General features: G+C 41.6%; 1 protein-coding gene across 2 annotated transcripts in view; it reads right to left on the bottom strand.

The window, feature by feature from the left end:
- The window catches only part of kank4 (KN motif and ankyrin repeat domains 4), a 127,707-nt gene extending 117,608 nt beyond the window's left edge, over positions 1-10,099 (bottom strand). For both annotated transcript variants that reach the window (XM_060919960.1, XM_060919961.1), the window contains exon 1: positions 9,953-10,099. The gene's annotated coding sequence lies outside the window, so the exon portion shown is untranslated. The remainder of the gene's footprint in view (positions 1-9,952) is intronic.
- Positions 10,100-12,676: the final 2,577 nt, after the last annotated feature.

The raw sequence follows: 12,676 nt of genomic DNA, 5'->3' as shown, positions 1-12,676 counted from the left end.
ACCTACGGTCAATTTAGAGTCACCAGTTAACCTAACCTGCATGTCTTTGGACTGTGGGGGAAACCGGAGCACCCGGAGGAAACCCACGCGGACACGGGGAGAACATGCAAACTCCACACAGAAAGGCCCTCGCCGGCCCCGGGGCTCGAACCCAGGACCTTCTTGCTGTGAGGCGACAGCGCTAACCACTACACCACCGTGCCGCCCAGCTTCATAAATATTCTGTCAATTACAGGGCAAATTAATAACTTACAAGATAAAGATAGAAAGTTACAGTGTCCAACAGTCTAATGTCAACTCATAAGTTTTAACATCAAGCTTACAATCCTCCTACAGTATGGTGCTTATCTCATAACACACTCGTGTTATGAAAGTCCAACATAGATCCCCTTGACATAAAGTGTTACTCCCACCGCAATATACAGCTTAAAACATTTCCATAGGATGCCAGTGCTATGTTGTGGAATACAGTACAATCTTAGATTTAAAAACATTACAAACATCAGGTTCAGGTTCAACATGTCTTAGTCCTTAAAGGGCTGTAGGCGCTTTACTGAGAAACTAGAGGCTAAAATAGTTGAAGGGGTGCCACTCCGCAATGGACTCAAAGGAGTCGCTGGATGGCCATCGTTGGCTCTCTAAAGCCGACGCCCTTTAGATGGATCTAGTGTTTGATTCCATTACGGTGTCCAGCCACCCTCCTCCAAGGAGCCGGTGGGAGAACCAGTTTAGTCACCAAATACCCAACCCTGCAGCAGGTAGTAGTGGATTACAGGATGCCAGTAGCAGGTCTCCTGGCCTGACCTGGCTTACATTACAAACATGCAAGATTATAATTAATAGCAAATGAGAGAAGATAAACCCCTGAAATAATTTATACCACAGCACAGATGAATTCTTGAAATCTGATTGGTCAAAAGGTGTTGAATAACACATCATTCTAATACAGTGATCTTCTTTCGGCTGCTCCCGTTAGGGATCACCACAGCAAATCTGTTCCACATATTTGATTTGGTATAGATTTTACACCAGATGCCCTTCCTGATGCAACCCTCCCCAATGTATCCAGACTTGGGACTGGCACTAAGCATGCACGGGCTTGTGCAACCCAAGTGGCTGGGTATTTTACCTAGTCTGGATGTCTTTGGATTGTGGAAGGAAACCAGAGCACCCAGAGAAAACCCACGTAGACATGGGGAGAACATGCAAACACCATACAGAAAGGTCCCTGTCAGCCGCAAGGTTCAAACCTGGAACCTTCTTGCTGTGAGGCAACAGTGCTAACCACTGTACCACCATGCCAACCCATTCTAAACATTCTAATACAGTAATGAATAGATTTAAATGTATAGTTGTTGATATGGTGAAATTTTCTGTGGGGATATGCTTATTTAGTATTTTTGGAAAGAGTCTCCAGTGTCAGTGCTTTGCAACAGTCAGAAGTAAAGGAGTAACTTTAAGTTTTCCACCATGGGAAATTCTTCAGTATATTTAGTGTTTTGAAATTTCTCTATATCATGACAAACTGATATTTTTGTCTCATTAAAGTCAAGCGAGCAAAAAAAGACAAGCTTGTGAGAGAGCAACTATTTATGTATGTGATAACACTTGCGTCACGAACTTTCATGCCATATATAAGGGTGGCATAGTGGTGTAGTGGTTAGCACTGTTGCTTCACAGCAAGAAGGTTCTGGGTTCAAGCCCAGTGACTGATGAGGCCCCTTTCTGTGTGGAGTTTGCATGCTCTCCCCGTGTCTGCGTGGGTTTCCTCAGGGTGCTCCGGTTTCCCCCATAGACCAAACACATGCAGGTTAGGTTAACTGGTGGCTCTAAATTGACCGTAGGTGTGAATGTGAGTGTGAATGGTTGTTTGTCTCTGTGTCAGCCCTGTGATGACCTGGCGACTTGTCCAGGGTGTACCCCGCCTCTCGCCCATAGTCAGCTGGGATAGGCTCCAGCTTGCCTGCAACCCTGTACAGGATAAGCGGTTACGATAATGGTTGTAAAATATAAATATATCCATCTATGGTATCACTGAGATACAGTCTCATCATCAAGGATTTACTGTGGCTGTTTTCAGACACCAAAATTAAAATGAGTTATTTTCATTTCATAGTGATATGTGGGACAAGTAAGGAATAAAACAATTGGGGATATATAATGATATTACACAGTTGCGCAAATATATTTAGTTTATCTTCAAGCGGTTAATGTATTTCATCAGTGAGCGAAGCAACCGAGTGAAAATATTTTCAACACGAGAAGATAAACTTCATATCTTTGCGCCACCATGTAATGTTCTTTATATTATATGGACACATTCACAAAAAAATACGCAAGTTAATCAAAAGAATTTTAATTTTGAACTGGTTTGCCATTTTAACAACATGCGTCCAGTCAGCGGGAAAACACTAGGAGTGACATCATCGGAGTGAAATATTAGAAAATATGTCACTCAGCGCCATGATGCATTTCGTATGAAAAATTCGAGTTTTTCAACACAAGAAGATAAACTTCATATATTCAAGCCAACATGTGATTTTCTTTTTATTATATCGACACATTCACAAACAAGAAGTACCCAAATTTATGAAAACAATTAATTGATTTCCTCTCGAGTGACATATAGAAAATTATGTCACAGTTTTGGTTCTATGTGTCCTGGATGCAGCTCATATGAAAATTATGAGTGGTGTATTTCCCAGTAAAACACTCGTGTCCATATAATATATACATATAAAACATATGGTGTCGTTAATTAGTCATTATAAATCAAAACACTTCAATGCAAGCTGTTGGAAAATCATCAACTCCAGGGTGACAACAGTAACTCTTTTGTGTTGAGCTACATCACACAACCCTGTCACTCATGATTTTCCAATAACAGATCCACCACCCCACCCCCTTCCATCCCCAATTGTTTTCTTCCTTACTTGTCCCACATATCACTGTGAAATGAAAAAAACTCATTTGAATTTTGATGTCTGAAAGCAGTCACAGCAAATCCTTGATGATGAGACTGTATCTCAGTGATACCATAGACCAGAACTTACATTTGACCCATTTCTGACACAGCATTAGAATTTATGTTCGTTATATTTGGGTCATTTCTGGCCCAGATTCCAAATGTCATGATAGACTCAAATGTTGCTACTTACAGTTGGATGACTTTTGGACCACAACAGACTTTGACAATAACTGGCATACTTAAACCCAAGCAATAAACTCAGACATTAGTTTCAAATATGAGCAAAATATACATTATGTGCTACAAAACTCCAGTAATGTGGTCAGTCATTGTAGAGTATGGGCTACAATGTGGCTTGAGTGTGTGCCATCTGCTGTCACTAAATGTAAAGGATGGCCGAGTCTTTCTGGTTATGTAACAAATGAGCTGCTCAGGATTCTGCCTGGAAACATAGTAATTGAGCACATGGTGTACAGCTGCATCATCAAGTGTTCAGAAAAGACAATTATTGAAAAAAAAGCCATCTAATACAAGGCACCTATAAATATAAGGGTGCCAGAGTACAACTGTAATCTAACCAGCAGTGAGGGTCAAGTTAGACACAATTGTGCAGGAAGGAAAGATACTAAGTCCATTTGGAAAACTGCTCACAACTACATCTTAATGTAATTTCCAATTTCTAGTCTGGTTACCTTTTGAAGAGTACTCAGTCAGCATATTTATGAAAATTTCAGTCATACGTGTACAACCCTGTTTCCCAAAAAAAAGTTGGGACACTGTGTAAGACATAAATAAAAACATCCATCCATTATCCGTAACCGCTTATCCTGTTCAGGGTCACAGGCAAGCTGGAGCCTATCCCAGCTGACTATGGGTGAGAGGTGGGGTACACCCTGGACAAGTCGCCAGGTCGTTGCAGGACTGACACATAGAAACAAACAACCATTCACACTCGCATTCACACCTACGGTCAATTTAGAGCCACCAATTAACCTAACCTGCATGTCTTTGGTCTGTGGAGGAAACCGGAGCACCTGGAGGAAACCCACGCAGACACAGGGAGAACATCCAAACTCCACACAGAAAGGCCCCTCACAGCCGCTGGTTTTGAACCCAGAACCTTCTTGCCATGAGGCGACAGTGCTAACCACTACATCACCGTGTCGCCCCTAAATAAAAACAAAATGCGATTATTTGCAAATCATTAAAACCCTATATTTCAATGAAGACAATACAAAGACAACATCTCAACTGTTGATACTGAGAAATTGTATTATTTTTGGAAACATATATGCTCGTTTTGAATTTAGTGCTAGCAACGTATTTCAAATATTTATTTGGGACAGGGGTGTTGCCCCTGGAAGGACTGGAAAAGTTGCAGAATGTTAAACTAAAGACTAATTAGGTTCATTGTCAACAGGTCAGTAACATGATTGGGTATAAAAAGAGCATCTCAGAGAGGCGGAGTCTCTCAGAAATAAGGATGGGGAGGGGTTCACCACTCTGTGAAAAACAAAGAATTTGGGGATCGCATCATCTCTGGTACATAATATCATAAAAGATTCAGACAATCTGGAGACATCTCTGTATGCAAGAGACAAGGCTGAAAACTGACATTGGATGACTGTGATCTTCAGGCCCTCAGGAGACACTGTATTAAAAGCAGACACGTGTCTGTAGTGGAAACCACTGTATGGGCTCAGGAACACTTCAGAAAACCATCGTCTGTGAAAACAGTTCATTACTGCATCCACAAATGCAAGTTAAAACCAGATATAAACAATATCCAGAAACATTGCTGCCTTCTTTGGGCCTGAGCTAATTTACGATGGACTGAGGCGAAGTGGAAAACTGCCCTGTGGTCTGATGAACTGATAATAAGTTGGATGGTCTCCTCTCCTCTTTAGCCTGGAGGAAACCACGTCCTCCAGGCTAAAGAGGAGAGGAGACCATCCAACTTGTTATTAGCGCACAATTCAATGGGGTACGTTAATGCATATGGGTAGCTTGCACATCTGGGAAGGCAACGTTAGTACTGAATGATATATCTAGGATTTGGAGCATCATACGGCCATCCAGATGACATCATTTTCAGGGAAGGTCTTGCTTGTTTCAGCAAGACAATGCCAAACCTGTAACTTTCTGCACATATTAAAACTGTGTGGCTTCATAGTAAAAGAGTCCGGGTGCGAAACTGGCCTGCCTGCAGTCCAGACCTGTCTCCCATTTAAAACATTTGGTGCATTATGAAGCATAAAATATGACAAAGGAGTCCCCGAACTGTTGAGCAACTGAAACTGTATATCAGGCAAGAATGGGACAACGTTTCTCTTTCACAGCTACAGCAACTGGTCTTCTCAGTTCCCAAACATTTACATAGTGTTGTTAAAAGTAGAAGCGATGCAACACAGTGGTAAACATGCCCCATCCCAACTTTTTTAAAACGTGTTGCTTACATCAAATTCAAAATGAGCATATATATTTTAAAAAATCCCAATAAAATTTAAACATCTGATATGTTCTCTTTGTACCATTTTCAATGAAATATAGGGTTACTAAAATTTGCAAAATCATCACATTTTGTTTTTATTTACATTTCATACAGCTTACCAACTTTTTTGGAATTGGAGCTGTAATGGAATGCAAAGTGCCAGTAATTCCTACTACTGCTATTAAGTAACATAAGTGCACACTTACATACAGCTAAAGGTATTAATGAGGAGCACATCCTAATATGTACAGGACAACAGTTTTAGAAAGTTCTAACTTGACTGCACAGAGAAGTTCGTCATCATGCTTTGGACAACATCAGAACCTCTTGGTGACCCCTTGGAACACATGCCTTACCACTATGCACACCTACAACTCAAGCATACAACACACTTCGTCACAAAAAAGAGCTGCGTTCGAAATGAACTTCAACCTAATTTCTAGCACAAGAAACATTTCAGCGTATTTCCCTGTACTGAAAACAGAAGGAAAAAGGGAAATTAATTCATTCAAATGAAATAAAAACTCACATATAGTCAATATATAAGGGTAGTTGTTGAATGTGAATTAAAAAAAAAACCTTGATGAAACAGATGTACTAGAAGTCAAGTCTATTGGGCAGCACAGTGGTGTAAGTGGTTAGCACGGTCGCCTCACAGCAAGAAGGTTCTGGGTTCGAGGCTTTCTGTGTGGAGTTTGCATGTTCTCCCCATGTCTGTGTGGGTTTCCTCTGGGTGCTCCGGTTTCCCCCACAGTCCAAAGTCATGCGGTTAGGTTAATATGGGACGGCCTTGGGCTGAGGTGCCCTTGAGCGAGGCACCTAACTCCCAACTGCTCCCCAGGCGCTGTTAGCATGGCTGCCCACTGCTCTAGGTATGTGTGTGTGCTCATTGCTCGTGTGTGCGCATGTGTGTGTTCACTGCTTCAGATGGGTTAAATGCAGAGAGGAATTTCACAAGTGTGTGATGAATAAAGTTGTGCTTTCTTTCTTTCTTTGTCAATTCTGCCATATGTACAGGACATCCACGGGATTGAAATATTGTTTCTCCAAAATACCTTTTATCTAAATTTCCAACACACAGTAAAACTAATTCTTGTTCCTTACACTTACACTTGGGTTTTCTCATTTTCAAGCATGGATTATTTTCTATGTTTATGTGTCTACATTATGCAAGGGATAAAACAGGACTTGGTGTACTGTTACAGGAAAAAAATCAATGATGGAATGGTTCAAGAAAAGTCATTACCACCTCAAAGTTATTTTCCGATAACAGCATGTCTTGAGGTACTTTATTCCACTTATAACTCAGCTATTTGCAATTTGTTATCATTCACATAACAACAGCTATAAACAGTGGTCTATAGCTATCTCTGTTTCGATCAAATCTGAAATTTAACCAGTTTATCTGCTGATAATTATACCATATAAATTCTATAAAAGATAAGCCAGTTGTTCTCAAGATGTCGAGTTAAGAGACGAATGCTTGGATCGATGGAAACACAGATGCACGGACAACACGAAAACATAATAAAAATCTCAGTGTGTCATGTGACCGAGAAACCACAAACTGCAAAGTTATCAGTCTTGTTTTCTGTGTTGGAAAACTTAACTTAGTGAAGTATTGACACTGAAGACCCTTTCTAAATGCTGACTACTGTAAATTCCTCCTTGCTGAAAAATTCAATACATCAACCATTAAAGATTTTACATCCACTTATTATTAGGCATTGATTATTTGGAGCATCTGCCCTACAAATACCTCTAAATGAGTTGTTACTATATAAATGATAACGCATTAGAATGTGTGCATTAATAGACGCCTGTGATTTGAATTTAAGCTGATACTGCTTTCAGTACTACAATTAATCAAAACCTTGTGACCAATCAGAATTGAAAAAATGAATTATGCAGATTGAAACAGTATCGACTGCTCCATTCGAGAAAACATACAAGAAATATCTTGACCTTTGACTTCTGTTGGAAGTGTATATCATGTCAACTGGAGTTTCTGGTTTTGTTTTGTTTTTTTCAGTACAGGGAAACATGATGAATTACTTTCATCATAACTCCACCTACGCCACAAATTCCTTAGCCAGAAATTAGATTGAAAACTGCTGGAATATTCCTTTCAGATTTCCAAAGTGTCAGATCTTCATTGTATATACAGTGGGGCAAAAAAGTATTTAGTCAGCCACCAATTGTGCAAGTTCTCCCACTTAAAAAGATGAGAGAGGCCTGTAATTTTCATCATAGGTACACTTCAACTATGAGAGACAGAATGGGGGGAAAGAATCCAGGAAATCACATTGTAGGATTTTTAATGAATTAATTGGTAAATTCCTCTGTAAAATAAGTATTTGGTCACCTACAAACAAGCAAGATTTCTGGCTCTCACAGACCTGTAACAACTTCTTTAAGAGGCTCCTCTGTCCTCCACTCGTTACCTGTATTAATGGCACCTGTTTGAACTCGTTATCAGTATAAAAGACACCTGCCCACAACCTCAAACAGTCACACTCCAAACTCCACTATGGCCAAGACCAAAGAGCTGTCAAAGGACACCAGAAACAAAATTGTAGACCTGCACCAGGCTGGGAAGACTGAATCTGCAATAGGTAAGCAGCTTGGTGTGAAGAAATTAACTGTGGGAGCAATTATTAGAAAATGGAAGACATACAAGACCACTGATAATCTCCCTCGATCTGGGGCTCCACGCAAGATCTCACCCCGTGGGGTCAAAATGATCACAAGAATGGTGAGCAAAAATCCCAGAACCACACGGGGGGACCTAGTGAATGACCTGCAGAGAGCTGGGACCAAAGTAACAAAGGCTACCATCAGTAACACACTACGCCGCCAGGGACTCAAATCCTGCAGTGCCAGACGTGTCCCGTGCTTAAGCCAGTACATGTCCAGGCCCATCTGAAGTTTGCTAGAGAGCATTTGGATGATCCAGAAGAGGATTGGGAGAATGTCATATGGTCAGATGAAACCAAAATAGAACTTTTTGGTAAAAACTCAACTTGTCGTGTTTGGAGGAGAATGAATGCTGAGTTGCATCCAAAGAACACCATATCTACTGTGAAGCATGGGGGTGGAAACATCATGCTTTGGGGCTGTTTTTCTGCAAAGGGACCAGGACGACTGATCCATGTAAAGGAAAGAATGAATGGGGCCATGAATCATGAGATTTTGAGTGAAAACCTCCTTCCATCAGCAAGGGCATTGAAGATGAAACGTGGCTGGGTCTTTCAGCATGACAATGATCCCAAACACACCGCCCAGGCAACGAAGGAGTGGCTTCGTAAGAAGCATTTCAAGGTCCTGGAGTGGCCTAGTCAGTCTCCAGATCTCAACCCCATAGAAAATCTTTGGAGGGAGTTGAAAGTCCGTGTTGCCCAGCGACAGCCCCAAAACATCACTGCTCTAGAGGAGATCTGCATGGAGGAATGGGCCAAAATACCAGCAACAGTGTGTGAAAACCTTGTGAAGACTTACAGAAAACGTTTGACCTCTGTCATTGCCAACAAAGGGTATATAACAAAGTATTGAGATGAACTTTTGTTATTGACCAAATACTTATTTTCCACCATAATTTGCAAATAAATTCTTTAAAAATCAGACAGACAATGTGATTTTCTGGATTTTTTTTTTCTCATTTTGTCTCTCATAGTTGAGGTATACCTATGATGAAAATTACAGGCCTCTCTCATCTTTTTAAGTGGGAGAACTTGCACAATTGGTGACTGACTAAATACTTTTTTTGCCCCACTGTATATATACAGTGCACTGAGTATTATACATTTATTAGATATTTATGAAAGCATCTTTGCATCAGTTGATTTGATACAAGCTCCTTAAATTCTCAGATTGAAACCAAAAAGCCAATGTGCTTGCTCTTGATACGTTGCTGTGAATCAAGCAGCTGTAAGACTCCCCCAGGACCTCCTTTACAGTTTCCTCCTGCCTCAGGAGAGCAGTGCAATCTCAGCTCCCTCATTTCCTCGCCATAAAGCTCTGAATCCAACAGGACAAGCTCTCAATCATTTTCTGGGCAGCAGTAAAGAGTGTCATCACTAGATGAAGCAATCCAGCATAATGAGAGCAGTGCTGCACTAAAACCTGATCAAACGCACCGCTCTGGGCTCAGGTGACCCTTGGCTCAGGATCAGCCAGCTGGATGATATTACTGCAGCCCAGTGGAGAGAAGGGAGGAGGGGGTTTGACTAAAACATGTTAAGACATACCTCAAAACGATGGGATGTGGACGTAAAATGTGAGAATGAAATGTGCAGAGAGATATGAGAGATAGCCTTCAGTGATGCCTGTCTGATTGCTTCATCTCACATTCTAACCTTATACATAGTCATGCTTCCACAAGATAAAAAAAATGAGACAGTCAAGAGGAATTGAAAAGGCGTTCATCAAAGCGTACAAGATAGCAGAGCAGCCAAATGATGGAGCTGATGGAGAAAAGCAATGCCTTATCTTACCTTTCCCTCTTCTGTCTCTGAGGGATTCTTCCTGTCTCCACTGCAGAGGCAAGGCGGACCTGCAGACCCGGGCTCAGAGAGGCAACAGCAGTCCCTCCTCTCTCTTCCCCTCATGCATACACAGCATCCGGAGCTGCAGTCCACTCGCTGTTGAGGACTATGAAGGGGGATGGCAGTGAGCTCCCATAACACAAGTGCTATACTGTGAAACTGAACACACCTCCTCCCCTAGTATTCACCCAATAGCAGCGTGAGGGTTCACTACACATACATATACATACAAGTGCTCTCTCTCTCACACACACACACACACACACTAGCCAACCACCACCCCAATACCAGCGCTCTTAAAAATTGATTCACACACACACACACACACACACACACACACACACACACACTGAAGAGAAGAAAAACAGCAAGGAATAAATATGAATGCCTCTTTTTTAATGCATTTCAGTGAAATCAGAAAACAAAAGTGCCATGACTTGATCAGTGATCATCTTGAAACATGAAGATACCCTGCTGCTATTGAGAAGAAAAAAAAAAGAAGTGTTAGCAATGATTGAAAACCCAGCATGCCCCTTGTAGAGGGATGAAACATTCCAGGACATGCCACTCATTCATGCAGCAGGGTTGTATTTCTCTACATTTTTTTTCTTGGTTTGCCAAAAGGGGAAAGAAAGAAGGGGTCTCTCTCTCTCTCTCACACACACACACACACACATCTGTGTGCACACTACCTCGTGTGCTTTTGTGTTGTCTGGTAACGCGCATGCGCACAACCCTTCCCACGCCCCAGTGTTATTTCACTCATATTAACCAATACAGTGATTTGGGGATTGAATAGAACACACATGGAGGTGGTTTAAATTGATTTCAAAAGCCCCAGTAAGCATTTAAAACTCGTTAAGTGTGCAAATATTCAGGTGGTTAAATAATTTACATATAAAATAGCATAACATACAAGTTAATAAAGGCACATTAGGTCGAGTTTCCTGAAACATCTTGCTGAATTGCAAAGTAAATATGATGAAATAACAGGAAATTTTCTTCAAAGTAAGGCTATTTTATATAATATAATTCCTCAGTGAGGTTGTTTATATTTCCTTTGTGGTTGTTGAGGCCCTCTGCTGGCCAAAGAGAGCAAACTGCTGAACAGGATTATTATTATTATTATTAGGGCCCGAGCCCTATGGGCGAAGGCCCTATTGTTCTTGTAAGAGTTCACTATTATTAGGGCCCGAGCCCTATGGGCGAAGGCCCTATTGTTCTTGTAAGAGTTCACTATTATTAGGGCCCGAGCCCTATAGGGCGAAGGCCCTATTGTTCTTGTAAGAGTTCACTATTATTATTCTTCTTCTTTATTTTTCTCCGCTGTTGGGCCATTTTCGGGGCGCTTGCCATGGGCGAAAACGCGCGAAATTTGGCGCCACTTCCGAGAATTGCCACCGCTACTCAGAACCAAAAGCCCACACTTGGCCGGGGCTCAGGGCCTCTATAGCGCCCCCTAAGTCGTTGTGATTTTGGCCTCCCGCATTAAGGTGCCTGGTTGCCATATAGTTTGTAGTAGTGGCATGCCATTTGGTATGCATATGTATCTCACTAAGCCGGACAAAAATGTAATGCCAATGCATTAGCCACGCCCAACAGGAAGTGAGGTAATTTCACTTTTGTGTGAAATGCATGGCCACGAAGACGGCGCAACTCCTCCTAGACCGTTCATAGGAATGTCACCAAAATTGATACACGTCATCTACAGACATGGCTGACAAAAGTTACTAAATACGTTTCACGTAGGATATACCGTTCAGAAGTTATACGTCAATCAATTTTCACTTCAAAATTTTACATGCTAAAAAATTCATAACAAATCTTCTAATTGCTCAACACTGCTCATACTTCACACGCTAATCACTCATTGGGCTTCTGACATGTTACCCAATTTCTGTGATATTTCGCCACTGGGGGCGCTATTTTTGGGCAAAAAATCCAATCTTTCCTCAAATTTGGTCAAACTTCACGGCCACCCTCTTACTACCTCCCATGTCATGTATACCACATTTTGGGAATTTTCGTCCATGGGGGGCGCTGTTTTTGGCCGACGCAATTTCTCCAAAACGGGTTTTTGGTAAATTATTCCATAATGCTTTTCCTTTACACCACTACCTTGTGATAGTGCGTTGCTGTTGTGGACACTTATTTTTCCATCTCATAATCACTCATGTACAGCATAGCGCGACCTACTGACATGGGAAAAACCAAAAAATTTATTCTTCAAAAATCTATATCTCATCTTCTGTTTACTCAATTGTCATCAAACTTCATACGCAAACTCTTCATAGCTCACATGACATGTACGCCAAATTTTGTGCACTTTCGCCCCTGGGGGTGCGGGTTATGGCAGAAATGATATTGCAGCTTCTGATTTGTCAAACTTGGCAAGCAAACTCTTTACAATACCCTTTTTGGGGCGCTTGCCATGGTCGACATCGCACGAAATTTGGCTCCTTTTTCTTAGACTCCCACCGCTACTGAGAACCAGAAGCCCAGATCCAGGCGGGCCTCAGGGCCTCTATAGCGCCCCCTAACTCATTGTGATTTTGGCCTCCCGCATTACGGTGCCTGGTTGCCATGTAGTTTGTAGTACTGGCATGCCATTTGGTACGCATATGTATCTCACTAAGCCGGACAAAAATGTAATGCCAATGCATTAGCCACGCC

The sequence above is a fragment of the Neoarius graeffei genome, chromosome 4 (assembly GCF_027579695.1).
Source record: "Neoarius graeffei isolate fNeoGra1 chromosome 4, fNeoGra1.pri, whole genome shotgun sequence".
Classification (NCBI taxonomy): Eukaryota; Metazoa; Chordata; class Actinopteri; order Siluriformes; family Ariidae; genus Neoarius; species Neoarius graeffei.
Note: the sequence above shows the minus strand (reverse complement) of the source record. Positions and strands in the feature narration are given on the sequence as shown.